The sequence below is a fragment of the Taudactylus pleione genome, unplaced genomic scaffold (assembly GCF_031769625.1).
Source record: "Taudactylus pleione unplaced genomic scaffold, aTauple2 ptg000108l, whole genome shotgun sequence".
NCBI classification, from domain to species: Eukaryota; Metazoa; Chordata; class Amphibia; order Anura; family Myobatrachidae; genus Taudactylus; species Taudactylus pleione.
This window is the reverse complement of record NW_028284510.1, coordinates 2,634,329-2,651,990: the sequence shown is the minus strand read 5'-3', so window position 1 is coordinate 2,651,990 and position 17,662 is coordinate 2,634,329. Positions and strand designations below refer to the sequence as shown.

At 42.7% G+C, this 17,662-nt stretch overlaps 1 pseudogene; it reads left to right on the top strand.

The window, feature by feature from the left end:
• The first annotated feature begins 265 nt into the window (after nucleotides 1-265).
• Nucleotides 266-3,698, top strand: LOC148525441 (formyl peptide receptor 2-like; annotated as a pseudogene).
• The last annotated feature ends 13,964 nt before the right edge of the window (nucleotides 3,699-17,662 follow it).

Sequence of the window (17,662 nt, the reverse complement as noted above, 5' to 3'; positions counted from 1 at the left end):
TTGGCTCATGCCCCTCAGCTAAGCATACACAATTATGGGTCATAGGCATCTTAGTTACATGTCCACTTGCAGGCAAACGAACAGTAATAGGTCATTTCCATGTAGGCTAAGTGTTCTGTTTGTATGTCGTAGGTGTGTTGACAGATTTGTGGAAGCTTCCTGAAGAAGCCGCTGACTGACCTTAAGGCGGAGAAACACGTAGAAGGCTTTTCACAGCATCAAGCTGCGAGTGTGATAACATCGTCTATGCCGGCTACCCCACCGGACATCAGCGCCTAGCGATACCGCTTTTGACACTCTATACGGACCCAACACCAGCCACCAAAGGAGGAAAGATTGATCTTAAAAATGTGAGTGCACCGCGTATTTGCAGCAGTAAATGCTGCTGATTGGTTCTTTTCTCCAGTCTCCATATATCCTGGAAGAGTTCATATATTGGAACTTATTCCACGAAAATCGCTAATACTGCCACACTTCATGTCATTGACACTCTATATGATTACTCAGCTTGCCACATAAAGATTTCATGAAATGCTGGCGTGTTAAAGCCAGAAAACACCCCTAGTCCTGAAAAATTCTTGGACACAAACCTTTTAAACTGGATATATCTAAATCTTCTAATGTGGCAAACCTTGTTGTTTTATTGGTTCAAATTGTTTCAATAATAATTATTATATGGTGAATGGCACTGTTGGAATGTTTCATATTGTATCATAGTGCTATCTCAGCACAGTTATAGTTGTCAGATACCACTGCTTAATTATCTGCTACATTGTATCTGCCATAATAGCATACATATGTGTTAGATCAGTCTTTTAGGTATTATATATTATATTACATGTCACCAGGTTTTCCTGGTAGTATACACTTTTTTATTTTCATACCTTTTATGATTAAATACTTTTTTATTGCTAAATATTGAGACAGCGCTTCATTATTCTATATCATTTTTTGTCTTTGTTGCATATCTGATAGGTAAGGTACAGACTATCTTGAAGTTGAATCAGCAGTCTTATTGTGGATTTAAAACAGCTGTGGGATTAACCAGCGCTAGATTGTGTGTTTTTCTTTTACTCTATGGTTTATCCAGATTTTCTCCTACAATTTGGTCACAGGGCTGCAACAAGAGGAGCATACCATCACAAAATATCATATGTTCTGAAAGATTACATATTAATGTCCTTTATTATAATTTTCAGAATACTTGCAGAACACCAAGGTGCAATATGTGACATTCCTGTGCATTTTTTAAGTGAAACAAACTGTTCCTTAATGTTTCTAAACTTTTTAGGCATTCCACTTTTACCTTGCCAATACCTGAAATAGCAATCCACATTGTGGGCCTCATTCAGAGGCGGTCGTAGGATGCAAGCGGTCGTTCTGAAACAGGGCGGCCGCTTGCATCCTGAACGGCCGCCTCCATGTCGGTCGTTAGGCTGTGGGTTAACACCCACAGCTCTAATGACCGACAAGGGTGATGGTCACGATGGTCAAGACCATTGCGACCATCGGGGCTTACGACGAGACCCTAAGGTAGGGTCTTGTCAACCTTAAGCCCCAGGGAGCTTCCTGCTCTGATCGAGCAGGAAGCTCCCCACTGACATCACTGATGATGTCAGTTGGGCCGCCCCCAAATGGCAAGCGTTCCGATAGGAACATCTCCGTTTGGCCAGGCACGCTCCCGGCCTGCCCAGCAAATGGGGCGAGCTGTCACTCAACATCGACAGCTCGCCCCGTCTGCTACGAGACCCCTAATGACGGATCACCCGTCGTTAGCCGGGTCTCGCGCATGTGCACGACGGAGCCAGCTCCGTCGTGCGCATGTGCAGTGGGGCAACATCGAGTCGGTCATGAGCGCTCAGCGCTCACGACCGACTCTGAATGAGCTCCTGTATTTCCATATGTTAGAGACTGCATGTAGTGAGAGCTGGGACAATGACGGTGTCAAGTTATTGTGCTCTGTGGTTTGGGCATCATGACATTAAATTTGTATAAGTGAGAACCTCACATTTCCAGAAATAGTTGGGAATATTAATTCCGACATCCTCACAGTCACTGCCCCAATGGAGTTTACAATCTATATCCCCTGCCACATGTACATACACACTTTTGAGTCACTGCTGTGATGCATAAAGCTAATGATTATGTTACCATGCTTCCTATTTTGCTTTAATAAATTATTTTACTACAGTAATGAGTAAATTAGTTCATTATGTTTTTAGGAATTTTACTGGAGACATCTGGCTCAATTCTACCTTCAACGATGATGACAACACAACGTACCTTGAAGGTCTTAAGGAATATACTGCATATTACAATTTAATAAACATTATAAGAACAATATCCATTACATGGTACAGTGTGACTATGATATTGGGGACAGTAGGAAACGGTTTAGTCATCTGGATTGCTGGTTTCAAGATGAAGACAGTCAGTGCCGTGTGGTTCCTAAACTTGGCTATTGCTGACTTTGTTACATGTATTTCTCTCCCTATACGTATTTCTGAGTGGTCTGTGTATTGGGAAATTCCTTACGATCACTTCCTATGTAAGGCTGGTAAAATGATTTTCTTCATAAACATGTTGAGCAGTGTCCATTTCATGACCGTCATCAGCATTGACCGTTGTGTTTCAGTTTGTAGGCCAATTTGGACCAAACTACATAGGACACCCAGGTTAGCCAATATCATAGCTGTACTGGTCTGGTTTATGTGCCTACTAACTAGTATTAACCATGGGCTTGAATTTCTTACTGAGTGTTATACTAAATAATTGAATTTTTTTGTAGATAGAAGAAACACAATGTTAATTACAAAAAATATCTGCATATTTGCATTCCCATTTGCCATCATCTTAACATCATATGGCATATTGTTATTTAAGATAAGAGTACTTAAAAAAACAAAACGGTCTCACAGACCTCTCCGAGTTATCACTGCTGTCATAGGGTGCTTTTTCATCTGCTGGTTTCCATATCACACGTGGCCATTAATAACTCTTAATATAGAATACTTCAGAGCTGATGTTGTCATTACAGAAGTTTCCATCTGCTTGGCTTACTTCAGCAGCTGCATCAACCCCTTGCTCTATGTTTTCTTTTCCCACGATTTCAAGAAAAGTTTTGTAAAGTCCTTACCTGCCATGTTGGAAAATGCTTTGAATTAGCGATCCGAGATTAACTATTTGGACAATGCCACCAGCACATTTCCAACATTACGTTTGGAGTCTTCATTAGTCTGAATATTTTGTGAAAGAGCACACAAAGATGTTATATAGATGATATTCTTAAATATTCTGTACATATGTTGCATGTTGCTTTGAATACAGCATCTCTATCCTTCTATGGGTCAGATTCAATAAGCTGCAGTAATTATGGGTGGGCTCTTTGGTCGGCTGGGGCTAGTCAATTACAATCCTCAGCAGCCAGAGATAAGCCTGCAGGCTGCATTTAACTATGATTTCTCTCTGAGCCTGAGGGAAGTACGAACAGAAAACTGCAGTAAGTGCCCTTATCATGGGTGCCCTAAATGTGATAACTCATAACTCCTGGTTCTTGTCTAGGAATTAATGCACGTTAGCTGCAATTTTGACCATATGAGGAAAAGGGGATGTAATTAAATAGCCTGGGGCATATAAGTATGAGGCTACCACCCTTTTCCTCACATGGTAAATTATTGTGGCTAATTTAATCCATTCCTATGTAGTCTTGTCTTTGGAGAGCTATGGATGGGGGATTTACTAGCATCCGTTCCTGCCCATTTACAAGCAACTATTGTAATTGTGTATAATGTAAAACACATAGATCATTAGCATGCTTTTTGCTGTTACAGTTGATTTGTGCACTGCAAACAAATGCAAATTACATTGTACTTGGTGCGGTAAACAAAGGTCAACATTCAGAATGTTAACAAAAGAATGTCGACATGGTCTGAATGTTGTTATTCAAAATGTTGACATGGACTGTAAGTTGCCATATAAAATGTTGACATGCACAATGTCAACAATCCCATAATATCAACATTGTGAATGATGATAGTCTTCATGTCGACCGCATGGTTTTGTCTACCTGATATAACTAACCTTAATCCTAACCCTAACTCAGCCAACGCTAATAGCAGCTTAACCCTAATGCTAACTGCAGCTTAACACTAAACCTAAACAAACCCTAACCACAGCCTAACTTTAACTAGCCTAAACACATCTTAACCCTAACCTTACCCTAATCCTAAACATAACACTAACCTTACCCTAACCCTAGCTGAAACGTAACCCTAAACAAAACCCTAACCGCAGCCTAACTCTAACTGTAGCCTAAATGCAACCTAACCCTAACTGCAGCATAACCCTAACCTTACCCTAACCTTATCCTAACCCTACCCTAACCCTAAACATAACCCTAACCTTACCCTAACCCTAACTGCAGCTTAACCATAAACAAAACCCTAAACATTGTCTAACTCTAACTGTAACTTAGTGCAGTCTATCCCAAACCTCAGCCGAACCCTGACCCTAACCGCAGCCTAACCTTAACTGTAGCCTAACTGCAGCCTAACCCTAACTGTAGGCTAACCCTACCCTAACCCTAACAGCAGCCTAACCCTAACCTTACCCTAACCGCAGCCTAACCCAACCCTAACACTTAACACAACCCTAACCACAGTCTAACAATAATCCTAATCACAGCATATCCTTAACTGTAGCTTAACCACAGCCTACCGCAGCCTAACCCTAACCTTACCCTAACTGCAGCCTAACCCTTCCTTAACCCTAACTGCAGCCTAACATTAACCTTACCCTAACCCTAACTGCAGCTTAACCCTAAACAAATAGCCTAAGCGCAGCCAAACCCTAAATGCAACCTAACCCAAACTGCAGTCTAACCCTAATGGCAACCTAACCATAACTGCAGCCGAACCCTAGCGTCAACCGAACAATTAATGCAGCTTAACCCTAACTGCAGTCTAACTCTACCCTAACTGCGGCCTAACCCTAACTCTAACCCTAAAATTGGCTAAAAGTGTCTGTCGACGTTTTCAATGTCAACATTATGACATGTTAACATTCTGTCATTGTTGTCATGTTGAATGATGACTTTTTGTCCATGTCGACAACTGTAGCCTAACCGCAGCCTAACCCTAACTGCGGGCTAACCCTACTCTAACCCTAACCACAGCCTAACCCTACCCTAACCCTAAACATTACTCTAACCACATCCTAACAATAATCCTAATCCTTGTTGACATGATGAATGATGACTTTTAGTCACTGACGACATTCTGTACCACTGTAGTAGGTAAATAATATTTTTTTATGTGTTCATTCAAAAAAATATATAACCTAGTTGTTTCTATTAAATAAGAATAAATAATATGCATAACTTGCTATAGTAAATTACCACTGTTTGTAAATATTACACTAACTTTTAATAACAATATCAGATTTCCTTTAATATTGTGATTAAAAGATCTGTCAAATGCTTTTTAAGTAACTGTCATAGTTTCATTCTACATATCCTATTTAATTAAAACAATAATTAAAGTAGGTTTATACAAGGTTAGTAAATATGAAAATATATTACTGCACTGTTGATCTCCATCAGACATGAGCACTTTTATTATGATTTTTCATGAAGAAGGATACTGCTCACTTGCCTACTTTATACAGCTAATTTTTGGACCTCGCCTCTGGGAGATCAAAGCAGCCCTAGGGGAAAGTGCGGGAGGCAGGGTGATGTCATTTGCATCATCACGGCCCCCTAGCTGACAGTAAACATGGCATCATGGCCCGACCACTTCACTAGGAAATTAGGGAAGTAGGCTGGATCCTGGAGGATGGTTTACTCTCTTAGAAATCTGGTGGAACTCCCCAAAATTATTCCAATCATTCCAGGGGAGTAGACTAATATTTTATGTTGATTTTTGAAATGAGCAATGCTTTTGTATAATTCGTTTTTCACAGATTTGTATTTTTTGCATTATAATAATAAAAACTTATATCTCACAGTTTATATTTAGTCTTCTCCGTTTTAGTACTCTCATCTCTGTACACAGATAAACTGTGCCCAGATAAACGTCTCCATGTGCAGGAGTAACATCAGTAACATTTGCTTTTTAAAAATATACTAAATAAGGATAATATCAAAACATAACATAACAGGGATATACACATTGGAAAAAACATTGGAAAAAGTGGCTTCTTCAATCATTTATTTTCAAGCAAGTAAAAGGAACATTGGCCCTGATTCAGACCCACTCGCAAGCGGGCGCACGTACGTTAGGCGTACGTACAAAAATATTTAAATTCAATGGCTCGCTCGTATTTTCGTTCGCATCTAAAATTCCTCCCTAAACTCTGACGACCCCTCCTCTAACTAACGAGCGTACGAAATAGCGAGCGTACATCCCCGAAATGGCTTGAAAGGAACGCACGCACAAGTATAAACAGGAAGTGGCCTTGTCAGATGTCGATTACCTGCTCCTTTATTCTGCCTACCTCCATCAATCGTATCATGCCAATCAATGTATCAATTAGCTTAATTGTTTGTTTTTTTTCAACACAATGCAAGAAACTTTACTCTTGTCCGTGTTTGTGTTTACCCGCAGAATACGTACGGATGAAACATTCGATTTATTGTTCAAAAAACATGTGAACCACAATTAAACAATTGTTCTATTGCTGTGGATCCCCGCATATTTCCCTGGGTTCATTTCTTTATTTAAATTTGCTTACGCATGTCACTGCATCAAGCCTATCATAACTCTCCAGAGATTTCTGGCCCTGTCGAACACATGACTCATACACTAACCAATAAAATTGCTCCTGTTAATTTCCAAAATACATTAGCCAATCAGAAAATTTTTACACACTTTATCAAAAATGATTTTTAAGAAAAACACCATTGCCATCATGAGAGCCTCCGCATTCACCAGGCGCGAGCTGCTGGTGCTTACGGAGGTCATGGATCGCCGGATCACCAGCCAGCCTCCACCCATCACCAACCGGCAGAAGCGCTCCGCGTATGCGGAGGCACGGTCCCGCCTGCGGTCCTTCAGCTCACGCCGCAACATCGGGCAGCTGGAGCGCAGGTGGTCCGACCTGCAACGGCGAACGCCCCGCTTGCTGGCATGCTTTCGCATGCAGATCGAGGAAAGTAAGTGTTATGTATTGTGGTTTTAATGTTTGTGTTTGTGGGGCAAACTGCGTGTGCATGTTTTCCTGTCTGTCCTATTTATTATTTGTACTCATATCTGCGTCTGCATGTTTTCCTGTCTGTCCTATTTATTATTTGTACTCATATCTGCGTGTGCATGTTTTCCTGTCTGTCCTATTTATTATTTGTACTCATATCTGCGTGTGCATGTTTTCCCTCTATTTCTGATTTATTCATTCTACTCCTATTTGGCTTATTTTTTGGGTTGTGTTTTTTTTTTAGTTTTGGTCCCCGGATTTGTCCATAAACTAACCGCAATTTCTTTGACATATTTTAGGGGGACAGCCAAGACTCCGCCGTCACCGTCCGTCCAGACGGCGTTCCCGGCCACTATCCCCAACCCCCAGCCAACACTCCCCCCCAAATCTTTCCCCTATTCCCCACTCCTCCCCATCCTTCCCAGACCCTCTCCCGGAAATGTCGGGCCTCCTTCCCCTCCGTCCCACTTCCCCCTCTCCTCCACCCACCCCTCTTCCAATTACCCCCTCCCCGGAGTCCATCATAACTCCTCCCCATTCTTTGGGGAATGACGGATCCTCCGAGGAGGATCATGGAGGCATTTCCGGAGCTCCCGTTTTGGCTCCCGGTATGTTTTTATTTTGTTTTTTTTTAAAGCACAAACTGTTTGTATGTAATCATGTGTCGTGCCTTTCTTCATGTTTTTGTGGCTTGACTTTTGGTGATTTAGCAGTTTGCCTTTACCTCTTCCTGGTGATTTCAACATACACATATCACACCTGTGGGAATTTGTACATAGGCCTTGTATTTTTGCCAGCCCCCCCCTTTTTTTTTTTTTTTTAGGTTTAGGAGTGATTTCGTTGTGTTTTTGTTTTTTTAATGTGGATTCCCTATTGTTGTATTAACCCACACACTTTTCTCACCCACAGAGGAACAGAGGCGTCGGCAAGAGGTGGCGGATTGTGTTGGCCAGATGCGCCAACATGTAATTGGCATTCTTGTGGCCCTCGACCGGCTGTCTGGCCTCCTTCGCCAGTAGTTTTTTTATTTTTGTTAACTTTTCAAAATAAATTTTTTCATACAAATATACGTTCTGGCTCATTTTTTAAATCCAAAACCAAGATAGTTTAGCCTGACATAAGTAGACTGTTCCTGCAAGGATTTCCCTTTTTTAAAAGTTAGATTGTGTTTTGTCTTTGTATGTCAAACAGACACAAGAAACACATAACAGTAACAATGTCATTTCCCTTTTTGGGTGTAGTGTCAATTACATGTTTCTACATTTTACAGGTTCCTAGTTGGTGCGCAAGCTGCTTAGGCCAATCTTACAAATCCCAAGGTTGGGCCAGGCTTCCTTTTGGTGTGGGTTGGGAAGCTGAAAACATATTTCAGTTTAGCTCAACTGGCGTCAGTACTGGATTACCCCTTAGTCAAATGTAACTTGTGTTAACCTGGTTACACTTGCTGTTAACGTCCCAAAAAAGGAAGACCATTTCACTCTCCAAACATTTATTCACAACATAACAGAGAAAACAAAGTGGTCACTCCCAAAAAAAGAACACAGTGATAAATTCAAATACAACACATACCAAGAAATAATTAAATAAAAACAAAAAATCAAGAACTGGTTGACGAAGGACCATGCCAACATGATTCCACAAACATGGCGTTGCGATATGGGTTCCAGAATATATGCCCAAAAGGACCAGATCCAGGTTTGGTAAGGGTAGCAGGAAGTAGTGAGCGTTGGAGTGCCAAAGATTATGTGAACAAACAGAAGATGGTGAGAAAAAAAACACAAAATTAGATGTTCGCAAACAAACACAAACACATTAGGTATAAACACTGTAGTTTTGTTACAACTTACCTAAAAAATCTGGCCACAACATCATCGCGTATGGCCCCCCCACATACTGACCTCCGACCAACCTCGGGGGGGCCATCCTCAGGTAAGGCATCCTCTGGCTGCATTGGGACACCACTCCTTATGGCAATGTTGTGAAATATCCCACACAGGACCACAATTTTAGACACCATATCCAGCACATACATGAGCTCGCCACCAGAGCGGTGGAGGCATCTGAATCGGCCTTTTAAAAGGCCGATACAGCGCTCCACCACTTGCCTGGTGGCTGTAAGTGCGGAATTATACGCACTTTGTGGCCCTGGTGTGGGAGCCAAATAAGGAGTGAGCAGCCAGGACATGCAAGGGTATCCACTGTCTCCTGTGAAAAAAAATAGACAACATCAGGAACACTGTGTATCAAGCTTAACATTGTTATGTACTAAAGGTCTCCACTTACCCAGAAGCCACGCATCACCAGCTTGTAGGTTGGTTAATTTCTGCCATATCCCTGATTGCCGGATGACGAAGGAGTCATGAGCACTTCCTGGTAATCTAGCATTCAGGGACAGGATCTGGAGGGAGGCATCACATACCACCATTACATTCAGGGAGTGATAGTGTTTACGGTTTCTAAATATTGCCTCCAGCCGTGCTGGAGGCTGAAGTGGTATGTGAGTACCATCCACAACCCCTATGATGTGTGGGAAGCCAGCTATTTGGTAAAAATTGGCCTTGGCCACACTAGGGGCACCCATATCCAAAGGCATTTTAATAAAATGATGGAGGTGCTTGAAAAGTGCCTCCATCACTGCCCTCAGGATCCGGGAAAAGGAGGATTGGGAGATGCCCGCCACTATTCCCACCGTTGTTTGAAAAGATCCTGAGGCACAGAAATGTAACACCGCCATAAATTGCGTCAGTGGTGGTATTGCTGTTGGACTGTCAATTTGCCGCTCAAGATCACTTTCTATTAATGAGAGAGTGTCTATGATGATTTTGGGAGGTAGACGGTAGCGTCTTAAAACCTCATCATCGGGCATTCCAAAAAGGGTGACACGTGTTCGAAATATCTGGGGCCTTGCATGCCTACGATGCCTACGCCTGGGACGAGTTTGAGGTTGGTCGTCTTCCGGGAGCAGGGCCAGAACAATTCGCCCCAGATCTACCTGAAATTCAAAGTTTACAATGTAAGGCTTTTGAGCCACCCCAAAAGTAACATAAAACAACTTAGCTTTATGATACCATCCATAGCTGCTTACATGCCGGGGTATTGTCATGATACGTATAAACTGTAAAAAAGCCAAAAATGAGACATCAAAAATTTAGAGGGTGATTTTATGTTTGTCAAATTGGTGCAAGCCAACACATAAAATAGGCGAAACACACATTTGGCCATCGATGAAAACGACATTGCACACCGTACGTCAAATAGGGGTCAAATGGACCCCAAAAATGGAAAAGGGAAAAGCAAAACTGGTTTACATGATGAATAAGCCTCGAAAAATGCGTTAATTAGTTCGCAAATGCAAGTCACTACACCAACAGTCAAAAATGCGTTAATTATTTCGCAAATGCAAGTCACTACACCAACAGTCAAAAATGCGTTAATTATTTTGCAAATGCAAGTCACTACACCAACAGTCAAAAATGCGTTAATTATTTCGCAAATGCAAGTCACTACACCAACAGTCAAAAATGCGTTAATTAGTTCGCAAATGCAAGTCACTACACCAACAGTCAAAAATGCGTTAATTAGTTCGCAAATGCAAGAAAAATAATCGACTTACCAAAATCGAATATATAAGATTGCCCTCAAAAAGGTCTTTGGGTCCGAAAGCCAAAACAAACTAAATAGATGAAATTAGTGTTAAAAAAAAAATATCAAACAAAAAACCAGAAGTAGACACCAATTGGCCACAAATTAGACTGCACAAAACTTACCAAATCAGGAAACGATGGCAAAAAATAAACCAAAAAAATGCGAACGGAAAACCAAAACAACTGTAGCAAACCAAAAAAAATACAAACACCGCCAAATCCTCCAACCGCAAACAACAAAATCAAACCAACTTAACCGCCAACAATCCAACAACGCAACCTCGACTCCACACACACCAAGCCATAAATAGTGTTTATTTTCCCGCACAAATTAAGGATGAATCATAGGGACGCACAATCAATGATGCGGCCGCAAACTAAGGACGCATGTATAAATACGTCACGAAATCACATTTAATTTCTGGTTGATTTCATTCTGGAAGCAGAGACATGGCTTCAGACCAGGGAAACAATGGCCAAAATTCCGGCGGTAAGGCCTTCATGCATTTTGTCTCAATGATTCTTTTAAAACATAATATTGTGCAAGTTGTGAAGTGGCTAAATCTGCATATTTACCCAAATAGGTGAGGAGGATGACATGGAAGAGACTGCTGGCCCCAGTCAACCCGCCAAAGCTGCCAAAAAAAAAAGGCAGCCACATTTCACAAGCAAGGAGATGGAGGTTTTGATCCAGAAGTGCGTTGACATCCTGCCCCAGGCAGCCAGGAATATGAGCCAAAGCCAGAAGTGGAGAATGTGGGAGGAGGTCGCCGTTGCTGTCAATAGGGTGGGTGATTATGTCCGTCTAGCCCGGGATGTCAAACGGCGGTAAGTAAACACTTTCCCATCCTATAAACAAACCCCATTGTAAAAAAAAGGATAATGGTTCTAATTTCATTCCACAGATGGGCAGACTTCAAATATCGTCTCAAGCAAAAACTTGCCGACAGGGCTAGGCATGCAAGGGGGACAGGTGGGGGTCCCACCCCTGTGTCATTGGAGTTGACAGACTTAGAAGAGCTGGCACAGGGGTGTGTGCAGGCTGTGGAGGTGTTTGGCGTGTCCAACATGGATACGGACATGCCAGACTTTGCGGCTCCTCATGTTGGCCAAGGTAAGTCTTGTGATGTCACCAACTCTGAAATGCTATTGTGCCAATATGTAGATTCTAATGTGAGTCTTTTCGCATTTTTCCTAACAGAGACAGAGGCGGATGAGTCTGCTCCAGAGGGGAGCCTTGGCCGCAGAATTTCTGCTGGCTCTGCAGGGGAGGAACCAGTACATCCGGCTGAGGACCCTGCAGAAGCCAGTCCAGGGCGTGCCCCCTCGCAGGCAGTGGGCCTCCTCACAGAACTCAATTTTAAATCGGATTTCCATACGGAGAGTCTGCAGAGGATGGACGCCAGTCTGATACGGGTGGCTGAGGCCCTGGAGCAAAATGCTGCGGCCAACGTGACCATTGCTCAGGCCCTGGCGGAAAATACCAGGGCCAACATCCGCATCGCCGATGCCCTGGAGCAGCTCGTTCGCCAGCACATGGTGGAGCCGACCTCCCTTCCTGCCGGAACATCCGGATCCTCCACCTCTGGCACAACATCAGCCAATCCTCCAAATGTGCCTAGCCCTGTGCCTAGTCCAGAGGCCACAACATCTGCCTCTGGACAGGCCAGCCCGATGGCATCCCGGACCCGGTCTGGCGCCCACCCTCACCCAGCCAAACGGGCGAGAAAACGGTGACAGCAATGGCGACTTTTCCCACACTCCTTCTGTGCTTGGCTCATATTCCTTTCTGGTCAAAACTTCCCTCTCCTTTCTTGTGAAATGTTTTTAATTTTGGTATTTACGTTTATGTTACTAGTTATGGCTTTTTTTTTTTTTTTAACAAATATCTTTGCCCCAAAAAAAAGGCAACAAAATATTAGGCCAATTTGTTTGTGTTTAAACAATAAATTTAAAACAAAAAACTGACATTGTATTGTGACATTATTGTACAAATGGGTTACATTTAATCCTGGCCCTAAAGGCAAAAACTGACCCTCTTAAAAAAAAAAAAAGGCCTCTTTAAGGAACGTTTAAAAAATCACATAGCGATGCAAATTCCACAGTAAACCAAAAAAAAGGGGAGCTAATTAAAACATGATGACATTATTGTTACAATAGGCCATAACCAACAAATTGTGGCCAAAATAAAACACCAAAAATGTACGCTAATTGATTGTGTAATCATGACATTAGCAGCTCTGATTTCCACCTGCGTACGCTTTTGTGCTATCCCAATAAACTGCTTTCCAAACACATACCAAGCCGGTTTTCAATCCAACACTAATTACTTTACTGACCAGCCGCGATTAATCGCAGCACCATCGTTGAGTCCCGGGACGGAGGAGAAGGCCATCGCCAATGTGGTCGAGTAATCCTGACCCTAAGCTGTGCGAGCATTTTGAAGGGAAAGCGGATGTTCCAGTGACGTATGAGACGGTCCGAACACATTTCACGTTCGCATCTGCTAATGTATGTACGCCCCAAAAACGCCTCGCCACGTCTGCGTTTTTTCATCTCCACCCCCGTCAACACCCAAAAACGCCCTGTTCTGTCAATCACATTTGACATGTCACTTCCTGTACGCTATTTTAGGAACGAGAGAAAAAAAGCTCGCAATCTGCCGTACGCACATGCGCAGTGTAACACCGACGCATGCGCGGTTAGTCAACATCGGAACGCAACGAGCGTACTGTTGTTAACGTGTGGCTCTGAATGAGGGCCATTGGCCCTAACACAAGCAACTTTGTCATATTAAACATAAATATAAGTTTAATTTATTTTCATCCAAAAACTATAAATGCTATTGATGAATGCTTGCCTAAGAACTTCAGAAAGGACAGTGTAAGGCATAGACAATCTGCCTGAGCAAGGTTAAACCCCAAGGTTGGAAGTGCAGTGAGCCTTTAAGAATTATGACTGCCGCCGCTTTCTGCATTAATAACGACATTATCCATGTAAAAAATAGAGATGTGCAGGCTCGAATTAGTTTGGATTTTCCCGCCAAATTCAGATTTTTTGTCCCGCCAAAAATCGGGTCTCAAAAAGAGGCAAAACGTCATCTTTCATTGACAAACATCATCATTCCTGGACAAAGGTGCATGAAAGATGATGCTTGTCCATGAAAGATTACATTTTGCCTCTTTCTGAGACCCGAGTTTTGGCAGTAAAAATTTTAATTTGGAAGAAAAATCCGAACAAATGCGATCCGGCACATCCCTAGTGAAAATTTGTTTACAAAAATGCAAAGGACAGCCCTTCCAAAAGAGTTGTCCTTTGCGTAGAGAAGAATTCCCGGTTTATTATTATTTATTATTATTATCATTTATTTATATGGCGCAGCGCCTTACAAAGCACATAACCCAAAAAGTGACTTATAGTACAATACAATACAATGCAGGACAAGGACATGGATAATATACATTGATACATTGGTGGCCATAACACCAAAATAAGCAACAGAGCATAAGCAACCAAGTGTTAGGTGTCCTAGTGGTGTGTAAGAAGTAGATGAAAATAAGGTAAGAAGAAGCACAATAGGGTAGAGGGCCCTGCTGGCAAGAGCGTACATTCTCAAGCAGAGGGAAAGACAATACAGATGGGGAAGACAGGGAGAAGGGAGCATGTAGCAGCAAGTTAGGATGAGTGCTGGAAAGCATTGAGGAAGTAGTGAGTCTTGAGAGCCCATTTGAAGGATTGTAGAGTGGTGGAGAGTCTGACAGGGAGAGGGAGAGAGTCCAAAGGTGGTGAGCAGCATGGGCAAAGTTTTGGAGGCGGGAGTGGGAGGAAGTAATCAGTTGGCAGGAGAGGCAGTGTGCATTTGTTTAACGAAGAGGGAGGACAGGAGTGTGAAGGGAGATGAGGTCAGAGATGTAAACGGGAGAGGATTGGGAGAGGGCTTTGTAAACAAAGGTGAGAACCTTGAATTGGGTTCTGAAGGGGAAGGGGAGCCAGTGGAGGGCTTGTAAGAAAGGGGAGGCAGATGTAGAGCATTTGGAGAGAAAGATGAGTTGAGTGGCAGCATTGAGGACAGACTGGAGAGGAGAAAGATAGGAGTTGGGGAGGCCAGATAGGAGGAGGTTATAGTAATCCAGTCTGAAGATGACCGGTGAGTGTATTCGGGTCTTAGTAGCATCCTGGCTGAGAAAGGGTCTGATCCTGGAAATATTTTTGAGATGGAAATGAAAGGACTATGAGAGGCTCTGGATATGTGGTTTGAAGGAGAGGGATGAGTCTAGGGTAACTCCAAGACAGTGCACTTTGGGGCTACAGGAGATAGTTGTGCATCAACTGATAAATACATAGTGAGAGGTGAGGTTATGTGGGAGGGTGGGAAGATCATCATCTCAGTCTTAGACATATTAAGTTTAAGAAATCGATGGGGCATCCAGGAAGAGATTGCAGAGATACAGTTGGAGATATGAGTGAGGAGAGAGGGAGAGATTTCAGGAGAGGAAAGGTAGATCTTAGTATCATCAGCATAGAGATTATAATGGAGGTCAAAAGAGCTGATGATGTCAGCATAGGTAAAATGGAAGGGGAGGGATGACCTGCAAAAGAGGAGGTGTCATGCAAGGGGACTGGTGGGATATGATATCCTGACATATGGAGTCAATTTTAGATGTAAAGTAGGTACCAAAGTCAAGGGCATAGAGCAACAAGGGAAGGTGAGGAGGGGATGGGCAGAGGAGTGAGTTCAAGGTGGTGAAGAGACGCTGGGGATTTGAGGACTGGGAGGAGATGAGGTGCTTGAAATATGACTGTTTAGAGAGGGAAAGGGCAGCACTGTATGATGAAAGCATACATTTGAAATGGAGAAAATCTGCTTTTGAGCGTGACTTTAACCATTGTCACTCGGCGGTTCATGAACACTTTTGCAAGGAGTTTGGAAGTAGAGGATTCAGTGGGGATATCAATTGGAATATTGAAGTCACATAGGATAATGGAGGGAAGGTCTGAGGAGAGAAAGTGAGGGAGCCAGGAAGCAAAGTTATCAAGGAATTTGGAGGGAGGGCCAGGGGGATAGTAAGGTGTGCTGGTTGGAAGAGGCATATAGCATGAACCTCAAATGTAGAGATGTAAGGGATAGTTCAGGGGGTATAAGTTGGTAGCTGTAAGCAGGGGATAGAAAGACCCCAGCACCACCACCATGGTGACCCCTGGGCCAATGGGTGTGAGAGAAGGTGAGGCCCCCAGAGGAGAGAGCTGCAGCAGAAGTGGTGACAGAGGGTGAAATCTAGGTTTCAGTAATGGCAAGGAGATGCAAGTTCTTGGAGATGAAAAGGTCATGGGTGGGTACCAGTTTATTATGGACCAAGCTGGCATTCCAGAGTGTACAGGATAAAGGGAGAGATGTGAAGGAGATTATCAGGATTACTGTAACGAGTATTTGAGATTAATTTTGGGGACCGAGAGGAATAGAGTGGAGAGATTGTGTGGGCACCAGTGTTGGGAAGAGAACCTATAGGTGCTGAGTGGGGAGGGAGTTTAGCAAGATGTGAATGGTGTTGGGATGAGGTGGCATGGAGAGGAGGGTTGGAGGAGGGATTAGCAGTGGGGTAGTAGGACAATGGCGGGGTAGAAGACAATGTAAGTGTAGTAGTGGGAGAGGAGAGTGAGGAAAGCAGACAGAGGAGGGGAGATAAGGGAAGATGGAGTAGGTGGAGGCAAGGGAGAGAGGATAAACGTGGAAGAGGGGGGAAGAGCAGAGGATTAGGTAGACACTGAGTGAGGGAGGAAGTGGAAGAAAACATGGTCATGGTGAGCCAGAGTTGAATATGGGAAGGAAACCTGGAAGAAGGAATAAAGTATGAATGTGAGTGAATGCAGGAGATTTGCAGAAAAGAAAGTGAGGATACAGTGGAGAAAAGGTGTCTGCACAATTACAAAAGTTTATTATTGAGGGGAGTTAAAGTGGAGATTTAATGGGTGGAGAAAATTAATGTTAAAGTAGACTGTTGGAAGATAGATTACATGTGGCAAGGCATAGGTCTAAGGCAATAAGACATTATATCTAAGAGGAAAACTAACATTGGGACAGAATACAGTACATTTTTGAGTTTTTGTGTAATCAGAGAGTTAGCACAGAGTTTAGCAAGTATAATGTTGAGTTCTTATAATGAGCAAGCGGAGTCCAGTGATTAAAGTCCTGGTAATGCTGACATTCAGTGCTTGTATTGATTAAATAGTTTTTGAACTCACATTTGTTGTTGATATTTTGTCCAAATGTTATTAAGGTTTCTGGTGGAGTTTGAGTGTTATCTTTCTGTTTGAGTTAAATAATGAGACCAAGCATGTGCATGCAATGACTACAAACAAGCCCCAATCCGCACCCACTGGATGGCTAGCAATAAACTTAATTAAACAAACAAGCAAGAAATACCACAAAGCTAAGAAGTGGATCTATACATATATAAACTAAAAAAAAAACAAAAAACATATGCTTGAGATATTTGACCCAGGAGTCCTTTTGCGCATTCGCTGGCCAATGCTAGAGCCACAGGGGGCACTGGTGGCAAAGCAGCTGTTTAAAGGAAGTGTGTGAAACTCCCATGAAGGTGTGGGCTCATAACACATGGAAATGCGTAGAGCTGACAAGTGTTACATATTGTAGGATCTCCCTGCCTGCCTGAATACTACATTTATTATTTATGGACCAGTTCCTTCTGGTGATGACAACCTGGACTGTCAACAACCTCTAGATGGGACTTATTGCAAGGAGGCCTTGCTAATTAAGTTATATATTCTTTATAATATATAACAATACAAGAGTTCCATTAATGAAAATACAT